Source organism: Macaca thibetana, chromosome 4 (genome assembly GCF_024542745.1).
Source record: "Macaca thibetana thibetana isolate TM-01 chromosome 4, ASM2454274v1, whole genome shotgun sequence".
In the NCBI taxonomy this organism is placed as follows: Eukaryota; Metazoa; Chordata; class Mammalia; order Primates; family Cercopithecidae; genus Macaca; species Macaca thibetana.
The window spans coordinates 19,052,439-19,065,767 of NC_065581.1; the positions used below are offsets into that span (position 1 = coordinate 19,052,439).

At 38.8% G+C, this 13,329-nt stretch overlaps 1 long non-coding RNA gene across 1 annotated transcript in view; it reads left to right on the plus strand.

The window, feature by feature from the left end:
* The window catches only part of LOC126952024 (uncharacterized), a 108,569-nt gene that overhangs the window by 231 nt on the left and 95,009 nt on the right, over positions 1-13,329 (plus strand). Inside the window, exon 2 of the long non-coding RNA XR_007724767.1 lies at positions 4,923-5,084. This is a non-coding gene — a long non-coding RNA (uncharacterized LOC126952024). The remainder of the gene's footprint in view (positions 1-4,922; positions 5,085-13,329) is intronic.

Genomic DNA, 13,329 nt, shown 5'->3' on the forward strand with positions numbered 1-13,329 from the left:
TATCCTAGACAGGATGTAGAAGTCATATAATTTTGCTTCATGTTTAGTAAGAATTTATTTTTCTTCCCTTTCCTTCCTTTCTTTTCCCTTCCATTTCCTTTCCTTTCTTGAAACTTATATTAACAGCAAACTCATATTGATGCAGCATCAAGAGATGAAGCCAAATTTTGCACAAACATTGTAAGATTTCTAACTAACCACTTTAGGGTTTGTGTGACTTGTGTCCAATGGCTTATTAGTGTGAACAAAATCGCAGAATCAAACAAGAGCCTGATAACAACTGCATGGAGAGAGAGATTGGGTCTGGGCCACATGGCATACTCGTATTAATTTTATATTATCAGTTAATAATAATCGTGTGTAATTGTCTTAACAACCCTGTCATGTACACAAGAAAACGAATGCTGGGGATATTATGTACTTGATTTCAGGTTGTACTAGTGGTCAATCTTGGACTCTTGCTGCCAAGATTTGAGCCTTTTTCTTAGACTGATTATTTTCAAATACCTCTTATCTCCATAATTTTATTTTTAAGGAAACTAAAATGGAGAAGTGTAATACACAAAACAGACAAAATGGGGCTACTCTGAGTGAGGCGGCATGGGAAGAATATACCCAGGCCTCTTTGTCCCTCCCCTTCACTCTCTCCTTCTTGGTTTCCAGAGCCAGTCTCTCGGGCGAACCTTCCCTCAGCTTGTGTTCTTCTCAGATGGCAGGGTTTGCAGCAAGAGCTCCCACGTAGTAGTTTACCTTTGGATAAGTAGTTTACTTTTGGACTGGGAAGAGAAGAAGAGTTACATAGCTGGCCATCCCTGTGGGCAACCGGGATTCGTTCCTGCTGGGACGCTCTGGGGGAATCATACAGAATAAGTTTCAGAAAATTGTCCTGAGGAATGGCAACTTGGGAATATTTACCTACTGGCTCCTGCCTCCTTTGATCAAGGAATCCCCCTGGGAGTTTTAGCCCCCCTCACATTTCCAGTTTTGCCCCTGTGTGAGCACAGAGTAGGTTCCTGCAGGCGTCGCACGCAGCAGCCTGCATGGGAGGTGACCCACTTGGAACAGAAGGTAAGAGATGCATGGTGCCAGTGAGGAGAGGATCTCTCAGGCTCAACTTCAGCAAAGCTGGTTTGTCCAGCAATGTTGCTGGAGCAAATGGCAGTTTGAGAGATGGAAGGAGGGGCGCAAGCACTGAATACAAACCCTAGGTTAGGCTTTCTGAAGCCTGTTTCACAGTGGACCACTGCCTACCTTAGAATCAATTGGCATGCTCCTAAACCGTAAACTCCCGGGCCATGCCCCAGAGCTGCTGCATTGGAATCACCTCAGCTGTGATTCTGGAATCTTCATGTGTCATGAACATTGTGAGATGAGTTATGCACAGTAAAGTTTAAGAACAGGTATTGAACATTTGGATTTGGATTTGGATTCAGCTGTGACCAGTTTTTGCTGGCTTAAACATCCTGACTCGGGGATACCTCTTTTATAAATGGCTGATACCGTTTCTTATCAGGCGGAGCAGTTGCTAATATCAAGTACTGTGAAACAGGAAGGTGGTGGAACAATTATTGTGTAAATAGAGATACACATCCCACATGCTTGTATTCTCCTCGGGGATCTTCTCTATCCCCTTTTCTCACACCTGCTTCAACTTCGAGCCTTTTGGGTTTTATTGAAATACTCTTGACATTTATGCTTGGACACTTGAAAAGTTTTTTTCTCTTTACACTATTAAGCATTTTGTTGATTGACTTTGGCCTTTGTGCTTTCTCCAAATCTATTCTTTTCCTTACCTTTCTCACTCTTCAGGGTATTTCAGGTCTAAATATTGGCCAAGTAATTCTCTACGCTATAATTTATAAAATATTTCCTCTTGGGTCAGGAAAATAAGAGGTTTTATTGCAGTTCAGTTCCAAAAGTAGTAGACAGAGCCTGGGTGTTTAAACAGGGCCCGAAGCAAGGTTTTGCCAACCTTTCAGAGGCTGCATAACAAATATTTTTTATTTGCTCCGTCAGGTGTTGGAGTTAGCTATAGCTTCCTGAAGGTCATCTCTGAGCCTTCACTCCCTGTTACCCACACCAACCGTTATGAGTCCCCTATGAAAATAAAATCACCTTAGGAGGGATCATACTAAGCTATAATCAGTTAATACCTTGCTTTTCAATTAACACTCTAGCAGGGATTATTTGAAAGTCAGCTGAGAATAGGAATAGAGGCAGGCTGGCACTTGGAAAGCCTAGTTAGAATAAGAAGAAAGAAAGAAAAAGAAATGAAATCTTTACAATTTTGTTTAAAACTGGTAGGTGGCCCGGGCACTCCAAATCACTTGGGCTGTCTCCGTTTTCCAACCTGTGGTTTAAAGGCACATGATTGTGAAAATTTGGCTCTTAAGAAGAATCAGGGTCTTCTTGAAGAAACAAAGAAATCCAGCAGATCATCTACTTACTCCCTGTTGTTACATATGGTATTATGCCCCTACCAGTGTATGACTACAGTATATATATATGTGTGTGTGTGTGTGTGTGTGTGTGTGTGTGTGTATCAACTTCAGCAAAGCTGTTTTGTCCAGCAATGTTGGACAAATATATATATACACATATATGTGTATGTGTGTGTGTGTGTGTGTGTGTGTGTGTGTAGAGAGAAAGAGAGAGAGAGAGAAATGTCTTAACAATCCCCATGCTATCCTTTATTTGCTTTGTGTTCTTTGCGTTTATTGCCAACATAACTTAAAGGTACAGGGGTGCTTAAGTCAACAATATTGATGTGATGGTCGCTACTCTAGTGAGCTGCTGGGACAGACCTCATGAGATAAATTACACTCATGAGATAAATTCATGTTAGGATTAGGATTTTGAGCCTAGTCCATCAAAAGAGCAGCATCTCCTCTCCAAAAGGACAAAAGCAAGTTGGTTGCTGTAATTTCAGGTAGTTCCTTGTGTAGTTATATTGTACAATCTACCTCACCACGTCTGCCTAAATAATATTTCTATTTACTTATTTACATTTTAATACAATAGTACAAAATAACATGTGACATATGTATGTATGTATGTATGTATATGTAAGTCAGGGGTCCTCGACTCCCAGGCCATGGATGGGTACTGGTACTGGTGCTGGTTGCTGTTAGAAACTGGCAGAGCAGGAGGTGAGCAGTGGGTGAGGGAGCTTCATCTGTATTTACAGCTGCCTCCCATTGATTGAATTAGCACCTGAGCTCTTCCTCCTGTCAGATCAGCAGCGACATTAGACACTCATAGGAGCGTGAACCCTATTGTGAACTGCACATTCGAGGGATCTAGGTTGCATCCTCTTTATGAGAATCTAATGCCTGATGATCTGTCACTGTCTCCCATCACCCTCAGACGGGACTGTCTAGTTGCAAAAATCAAAAACAAACAAACAGAAAAAAACAAGCTCAGGGCTCCCACTGATTTTACATTATGGTGAATTGTATAATTATTTCATTTAGTGTTACAATGGAATAGAGATAAAGAGCACAATAAATGTATTAATAATACCCTTGAATCATCCCCAAATTGTCTCTAATATCCCTGGTCTGTGGAAAAATTGTCTTCCATGAAGCCTGCCCTGGTGCCAAAAAAAGGTTGGGAACTGCTGATGTAAGTTATAAAGTTTGATAGTGTAATGAGCAACTGTGAACCTATCATCCAAACGAAATATTCAAACATGGTTGCAATGCTTCCCTGTATTTATCCCCCGCTTCCATGCTGAAATATTCCTCTAATTTTGCACAAACAGTAACCAGCACTTTGAATTTTATGTAATTATTGCTTACTCTACTGTTATACTCTTGTCATTTGCTTGTTGGTAGGCCTAAATAACAGATTTTTTCAGTTGTGCTTCTTTTTGAGCAGTTCATTAAACATATTACATGGGATATCTTCTTATGAAATTTGTTGTTTTTCACTTTGCATCATGGTTGTCTGTGGCTATAGTTCAATCATGTGTATTCCATGGAACAGCTATGTTACAATTGATTTATCTATTCTCCTGTTAAAGGATAATTATGGCTTCTAGTTAGCTGTTGCTGTCATGAATATAGTCTTCTACATCTCGTGTTGCACATATATGCAAGTTTCACTAACACATATACCTAGGACAGAGTTTCTCAACCTCAGCAGTACTGATGTGTGGGGCCAGATAATTCTTTGTTGTGTGAAATTGTCCTATGCATCATAACATGTTTAGCAGCATCCCTGGCCTCTACCCACTAGATGTCAGTAGTGTCTCCAAGTTGTGACAACCAAAAATGTCTCCAGACACTGCCAAAGGTACTCTAGGGGTCAAAATCAGTTACCTAGAAATACAACTGCTGGGTAGAGACAATATATAAGTATTCACCTTCACAGGAGAAAAGCCCAGTTGCTTTCCAAAGTGATTGTAACAATTTAGTGCCTACTGGCTTTCCCATTGATTCACTTCTTCTCTGATACTGGGTATTGTCAGATCTTCTAATTTGAGATAATTAAATAGGTGTAAAACTGTATCTTATTAAGGTCATAACTTGTATTTCCTTAATTATTAGCTAGGTTGAGCACCTCATTGTATCTGTTCTGGCCATGCTTGTTTCTCTTTCTCTTAAGTGTGTTTTGGCTTTTGCCTGTTTTTCTGTTGGGTTGTCTCTTACTGATTTGTAGAAATTATGTATGTATTCTGGATATTAATCCTATGTTGTTAAGTGACTTGTAAATATCTCCCTTTGTTTGCCATTTATTTTTCTTATTCTCTGATGGTGTATTTGCTAAACACAATTTTTTATTTTAATTAAAATATAAAAAATAACTTAAATACTAAATTTTTAATTTAAATATTAAAATATGATTGGATTTTTTTATGGTTAGCCTTTTTTTCCCCCAAGATTACAAAGGAATTTGCCCCTGTTTTCATTTCTGGTTAGGACATGAAAATAGCAGCTCCTTCCTGACTTACTCTCTCTTGGATCAATTACTCTGATGGAAGCCAGCTGCTATGTCACGAGTACACTCAGCTGGCCTAATGGGAGACCCACACGGAGAGGAACTGAGGTCTCCAATCAATAACCAACACCAATACACCGCAGGTGAGTGAGTACTTTTGGAATTGGATCCTCCAGCACTCATCAAGCCTTCAAATGACTGCAAGTTTATGAGAAACCTGCATTTAAACCTAATACCCAATGTTATAGGATTAAGAGGTAGAACCTTTTGGAAAGTGATTAGGTTATGAGTGCTTTGCCCTCATGAATAGGATCAGTGCCCTTATGAAAAACATTGACCCACTCCCCAAATTCTAGGTCCTCCTATTCTCAGAAAATGGAAGGATAATGAATGTTTATAGTCATTTTATAAAACTTTAACTTTTAGAATAATTTGCTATTCTACAATAGATAACTTTAATACAGCTTCCTTTCTACTTTGCTAATGATCTTTGATTGTGAGCACATTACTTGATCTCTTTGGGGGAAATCCTGCAGGTCAAAAATTGAGAAGGCTTTCTTTCAGTCTGGGTATGTTTTCTGACTATGGTTTCTGTCATTAATGGTAGAAAACTTCTGCTTACCTTGGGTCAGTTCAAGAATTCTAGACTCAGATTCCCTACTTTAATATTTGCTCAAGACTTAGTAACCAACACCACTGCTACTCTCCTGATCTACCCTTAGGTAACCCTGTTCCTCCTGACCCCTGATGGTTCTGATCCCAGTTCTTCACTGCAGTTCAGATGACAGGAGTTTGGGGAGAAGGTTTGAAAATCTCCACCAATTTAAATGAAAACAACATGCTTTGAAGACTTTGTCCTATGTAATAGATAATAACAGGAGGTTTTCAGATCACCTAGTCAGCCATAGTGCTAAAAGCAGATAGTCAAAAAGATTTTCCCAGGGCCTTCTCATCCAGAGGAATGGAGCTTCTTTCCAATACATGGGCATTTGATATATGTTACCCAGGGCTTGTGGCACCATATGATGAAGTTGAAACCCTTCTTTTAAGCAACACTGACCTACTGAGGGACAAAAACAAACTGGTTTAAGTGTCCCTTCAACATGAGGGTCCATAAATGAGACCTATATCTTCAGCCTTCTCAGATAACACATGCTAAATTATTTAGCTTGCTAAGTGCCAAAAATTCAAACCTCTAATCAGTGTCAGTTTTCCCAAGGCAGAATTTCTGGAAACTACTGACCTGGAAATACGATGGGAGTGAGGATGGCCTCTGGCAATAACTCTCTTGCTTCTCTACATCTCAGTTACCAAATTTATAAAATGCAGACATAGTTTGAGATGACTGTTAAAATCTTCCAGCTCCCACAATTTTGAAAATATCTATAGATAATGTCCATTACCAGTTAAAAAAATGATATATTAAATAGATCTCTCCTAGCTCTCAAGCTGCTGAGGTGGTCAAGAAAGAATGAGATTATTTTCAAATTACCAGTTACCAAGTCCACATTTCACACTCACAGCCCTCTCATTTTCTCTAAAAAGGCCTCAGATATAGCAGCACTTTTCAAATACTTACTGCTATAGTGTGAATGATGCTTTCCCCCATAAACCTCATGTATTGAAACCTAGTACCCAATGTTATAGCATTAAGAAATAGAACCCTTTGGCGAGTGATTAGGTTATGAGTGCTTTGCCATATTGAATGGGATCAATGCCCCTATGAAAAATGTTGAAGGGAGTGCCCCTGCTCCTTCTGCCATGTGAACATGTAGCACCAAGGCACTAACTTTATTTTATTTATTTAGAGACAAGGCCTCACTCTGTTGCCCAAGCTGGAGTGCAGTGGTGCTATCATAGCTCATTGCAGCCTTGAACTCCTGGGCTCAAGGGATCCTCCTGTCTTAGCCTCCTGAGGAGCTAGGGCTACAGGCATGTTCATTATGTCTTGGCTATATATTTTTTTATTTACATTTTATTTTTTGTAGAGATAGGATCTTGATATATTGCCCAGGCTGGTCTCCAATTCCTGGCCTCAAGTGATCCTCCTGCCTTAGCCTCCCAAAGTGCTGGGATCACAGGCATGAGCCACCACACCTGACCAAGGCACCATCTTAAAGCAGAGAGCCCTCACCAGACACCAAAACTGCTGACATTTTCATCTTGTACTTCCCAGCTTCTAGACTATGAGAAATATATTTCTGTTGCTTATAAATTACCCAGTCGAGGATGCTTTGGTATAGCTTGAATAGACTAAAACACTTAGTTATTAGCACATTAATAGGGAGGCCCTTAAAGCTGTCAGAGACAACAGGAATGAGACTTTTGAGTAAGATAAGGGGCAAAAAGGTGGCATTAAAAGAAGTGAGAAGATAGCAAGTCAAACTTTGCTAAATTACTGTTTTGCTCAGGGGCCAGCTCTGGTTTCAGAAAGGGCTTTATACTGATTTAAAATACTGGTTTTGTATGCGTGCACATGTATGTATATATATTTGTATATTATGTATTCACAAGCAGGAAGAATCCATTGACAATCTTGAGGTTGTTTTGTCAGAGAACTTCTTCAGTGGAATCATGGTTTCTTCTTATCTTTTCTAAGCAAAGAGTATTTTTTGCAAAATAAAGATGAGGAAGCAACTGGGATTTAGGTCTGCTGAGAAAGGCTTTGTCTTCACTTGCCTGGGTGAGTCATTCTTAAGCTGCTCCCACCTCCACCTGTCCCCCACCGTGCTCTCAACTGTTGCCTATGCTGTAATCTTGGCCTTGAGCACATTCCCTTGAGCATACCTTGCAGCCCTGCTCTAAGAGTTGGTGGCAAACTCAAACACAACCATGCACCTCTTATACTCTGTGGTTCCCTTTGCGATGTCACTCATATACTGAATGCATTTATGATGACTTTGTTCAGTTAAATGTAACTCCATTTATCTGGTGGCATTTTCTCATAAAATTCACAAATTCTCTTAATTTTGCTACTTCTCACATCAAAAACAGAAAGTTAAAGAAGAAAGATTGTAAGGAAGGTTTCACATTAAGGATTCTGGTGACAACAACCTGGTGATTTTTCAGTCAATCAGGATTTCTTTTTTCCTTGGGAGGAAATATAAAGTAGGTGGATAATTATTTAGTTGAGCTTAAAATGTTTCTTCTGCATGAGTTCCAGAGAAAATGAAGATGCATTTGTTATTAGCAAAGTAATGAAAGGAGGGCCTGAGGTTCTAGAAGTAGGGGAATTTGAGAGAAGGTGGTATTGAGGGAGAGTTTTTCAATTGTGGTGTTAAGGGAAGGAGAAAATGAAGGAAAGAGAAAGAGAGTAAGTTGCTTTTTAAAACAAAACCTGGAGCATTATGTGCCAAGAAAACTAAAATTGACTGAAGAAAGCTAAGTCTAAAGTTGCCATTAGAAATCATGAATTCAAATTCATGAATTCATAATTATAGCAAGTTTGATTTGTTCTTCTAATGAAATATTGAATATCTCATGCCATGGAAATGGTCTTTGATTAATTGAGAGATTTTTTGTTTTTATTTTATTTTATTTTATTTTTTAGATGGAGTCTTGCTCTGTCACCCAGGCTGGAGTGCAATGGCACGATCTCAGCTCACTGCAACCTCCGCCTCCTCAATTCATGAGATTCTCCTGCCTCAGCCTCCTGAGTAGCTGGGATTACAGGTGTGCACCACCATGCCCAGCCAATTTTTGTGTTTTTAGTAGAGACGGGGTTTCACCATGTTGGTCAGGCTGGTCTCAAACTCCTAACCTTGTGATCTGCCCACCTTGGCCCCCCACAAAGTGCTGGGATTACAGACGTGAGCCACTGCACCTGGCCTAAATGAGAGATTATTAAATGGCAGGAAAATAGTTACATGTACCATTGGGTATACGTCTCATTTAGGTATTTGCTTGACTATCAAACCCTGGATTCAAGTCTTTCTTTCTCGACAAACCCTTGACTCACTGGGAAGAGATGCTATGATTCAGGCATTTGAGTGTAGAAAATTAAATAACATATTTGTTGAGGTAAATTAGCTATCTCTAATATAGGAAGGAGACATTTGTCATTTGATGATGACATATATTCTCCTGGGTCTCTTTTTAGTATTAATATTAGAACAGAATTATAAAATGTTGACACTGGAACAAACCAGCCCATCTGGTTTTTAAGGTTGATTGATTTACCCAATTTTTGTGTACCTGTATATTTACAAATCTTTAGTTCTTAGTTTATTTATAAGTTGGTGAAGACTAGAGTAGATTAAGTCTTAGGTCCTTCCACATTTTATAATTCATATATTATCTAACATATTTAATTGTGTTTAAGACACACATCTTTTTCACACTTTAGTGTCTCTAAAATTGAAATGTGGCTTACAATCAATGTTTCTTAGTCACTGTCACAGAATTGTCATCAGGTTTTCCTTTTCTATTTTGAAGGTATATAAAATAATGGTGCATTTTACAAGGATCACTCTTAGTTTGAAGAAATATGCTGTGTAATTGATAACTGGGCCCCAAAGATACCAAACTCAGATAATGGCATCATCCATCAGCCAATCATTTCAACACCAACTTAGTTCATATTCCTGGGCATCTTTGAGAGATGAATGGAATTTCAATTCCAGAAAAGAATTTAGTGGATGTCAGTTCCATAAATAAATTCTTTTTATATTTCTCTGGATATCTACTTTGGAGACATTCATTCCTCTTTATCTGAAACTGTCTTTTTTCTCAGTTTTGACCAAAAGTCAATCTGTTCAGTGCCTGGATATTCTGGTATAGGAGTGTAAAATAAACAATTAGACAGATAGTTCTTTCCTTATAGCTAAATATGTCTGTTTAATAGTTAATTCAAAAGAATTTTTTGAATTTCCATGTATTATGCTATCAACTAAGATAATAAACAGGAAACAATATCTATCTTCATGGAATAGGCTATTAATGCAGTGCAACAAGGGCTGCATTGGGGTAAATGGAATAAATTGCACAGAAAACCTTGAGTCATTAGAAAAGGCTTTCTGTAGAAGGAGATAGCTGAGGAATGAAAGACAGTAGGCTTAGCCAAGTGAATTATATGGAAAGAAGAGAAGGGCATTCTAAGGAAAGAAAGCAGAGTGTTCAATGACCCATGATCAAAAGAAAAAGCAACCCATTAGGCTAAGGGAACTAAATCTTGTTCAGGCTGGCTAGACACTCATAAGGACATCAAGTTTTCTTTTTCTTTTCTTTTCTTTTTCTTTTCTTTTACTTTTTTTTTTTTCTCTTGAGACAGAGTATCACTGTGTTGCCCAGGCTGGAGTGCAGTGGCATGATCTTGATTCACTGAAACCTCTGCCTCCTGGTTTCAATTGATTCTCTTGCCTCAGCCTCCCAAGTAGCTGGGATTATAGGCACCGACCACCATGCCTGGCTAATTTTGGTATTTTTTGTAGGGACAGGGTTTCACCATGTTGGCCAGGCTGGTCTCAAACTCCTGACCTCAAATGATTCACCTGCCTTGGCTTCCCGAAGTGCTGGGATTACAAATGTGAGCCACCCTGCCCAGCCCAACATCAAATTTTCTAAATCAATCCTTCCCTTTACAAGCATTTCATCTGATCTGAGCTAAACTCTGCACAAAGCATGAGAAAATTGCAAGTAGACTATTGTCTTGACCACATAAAGCTTGAAATTTCAAAACAGGGTTACATAAAAATAATTAGATAATAATACAATTCTGAAGTAGCCACCAAGGACTTTTTGGTTCTCTCACAGATCTGGAAACTAATAATATTTTTTTACAAAAAAAAAATTCATCTCTTTAATGTTCACATCTATTGTTCCTTCTCTTTCTCAATCTCAGTGAATAGCCATACCCTGTCAACCAAACCACAAATCTCAAAATCATATTCATCTGTTCAATAACACACTATAAATATAATCTATCATCTAGTTTTCTTTGTCTTTTTCACCTCATTTTTAGCTATACTAGTATTAGACAAAATGGACTTTAGAACAAAATTTGTTCCTAGAGAAAAAGGACATTTTATGATAATATCGTGTGCACCTAATAAGAGAGCCCCAAAATGCATGAAGCATAACCTGACAGAACTGAAGGGAGAAGTAGACAGTGAGTGATAACCTGGAAGAAGCTACAAATGAGGATATTCTAATGAATTTCTGTTATCTTTGTTTTAATATCTTTGGGTTGTTCCAAATTCCCTCTTCTTAATAGAATCCCTATTTTGGGGGAACTCATTTCACATAGTTTATATGAAGCTGACCCTAATTTTCCAACCACAGGGATGGGCATATGATGTATATTTCACCAATTAGAATACCACAGACTCTAGAGTTAAGACAGAATCCAAGATAGGTCAGTTAGAGAACTCAATGGAAATTTATTGCTATGCTACCCCACTTTTTTTTTTTTTTTTTGCAAGATTTATTAAGCTGGCATGGTATGATCCATCATGCCTACAACTGAGAAAGAATATGCATGCAAAATTAAACCAAGCAGAGACAAATGGATTTCAAATAACAAGAAAGCCAGGGCCTTGATAACATTATTTTGAGGTCCTGGATTATTCCTGAATCTAAAATACCTGTAGACATCTTTGTTATGAGAGCTCTTTTGCTTAAGCCTATTTGAGTCAGGATTCCATCACTTACAACTGGAAGAGACATAAACAAAAAAGCAGTAGTTAACAATAAAAGTGTATCAGTAAACTAGGTGTTTGTAAGCATGTATAACTAGTTATTGAGCAGGGATATACAGATCAGATGTCTTTATTTTTCTCTAATCCCTGTTTTCTGACCTGACTGTTCATATCTTTCTTTCCTTCATGTGATTTCCTGAGACAATTCCACAGTTTCCTAGAAATGTTCAATTATAAAAAATGTTTAGATACATATAACACTTTCAGGAAGTAAAATTTCTGGATAAGGTTAAGCCAAAATTCCAGTCTCACTTCTGATTTGATTTGAATATCTTTCTTCTCACAGCTCAGGCCAGACCCATGGCTCTGGGCCTGTAGTAGGGGAGGGGCCATGTTCTCAACTTTCAGATTTCCTTCTTACCCTTTCAAGCCTTTATTTAGCTGCTGTTTTTTGTAGTTCTCTCTTGGCTGATAGTAAATGGCTAGTGTGTTCTCCATTAGAGCAGGCTTCTAAATACTGCTCTCTCATGGATAACTTTTCTTTTCTCTCCCTTTATTTTCCTTTTGAGTTCTTCAGCCAATATCTCTAAACATTGTTCACTGAGATTGTTCCAGGTTATTGTTTGATGACATGGGTAATGTGCTTTCCAGCTGACCTAGAGTGACATCCTTTCAGTCTTCGTCCACAGGGATCCATCCTGTTAGGATCCACTCACCCCAGCACTTTTTAAAGTATGATCCCACAGAGACAGCCCAAGCTCACTTGGACTAAAGGAAACTCATGCCTCATTTCCATGCCAGACTCTGGGTAGTCTGCTGCCCCCAGGCTCCACTCTTCCTTCCTTGTCTTGCCATGGAAGACAGCTCCAGTGAGCCTTTTATTTTCTGATTTTTCCAGTTTGGCAGCAGACACCAGTATCTATTTTTATGTACACTGTCAAACTTCAGGGGACATGAATAAATTCCTCCTAAAAGTCAAGTGCTCCCAGGGCCTCCCTCATCAAACTCTGATGTACTGACTAAGCCTAAAACTGTGAGTTGAAAGTATCCAATTGGAGAGGACAATCTGGTGTCTCTTCTTTTGCAGACATTCAAAATCTCTACAAAGGTCTCTTTCAGAGCTCCCCTTACTTGGTTAGGTGGGGAAAACCCTCTTTCCTTTTCTTCATGTGCATTTCCCCCCGGTAACAGCTCTTGTCCCTGGGCAGATAATTCTTTCCAACTTAGGTCTCTTTTCAGGAACTCCTGTCTATTGCTTACGTTGGATAGATGGAGAAGGTAAGTGGGAGAAATAAGTTCCAGTTTGATCACCCTTTAGTAAACACTAGAAGGACTGCTGGCTGCTCTTTAGAACACAGAAGCACTTATTGACAATGGTGGTCCTCAACATGTTTAACGGCTCCTATGGCAGGTCATTAGATGGATTCAGAGCATAATGTTGAAACGGTATTCTGTAAAGGCCTTAATGATCTAGAATTTAATCTTTTAGTTTCTGAACCATTAGGAAGTCAAGGGGTTCCAGGCAAGAGACTAGGACAGTAGAGTGGTGGGGCTCAGGGAGGTGGCTATTTATCAGTTCTCTAGAAGTATTTCTATATTTTAGCAGCCAAGTGCCTGAGACCCCTGCCTATTTCCTATTCTCCTCAGGATTATTTGTAGGCCCTTCTCATTCAGAAACAGGGGCAAAGCACAACGTGTATTTGAAAAGAATTGAAGCTTGAGCTAAAAGCTCCAGATAATAAAAAAAAAGTTT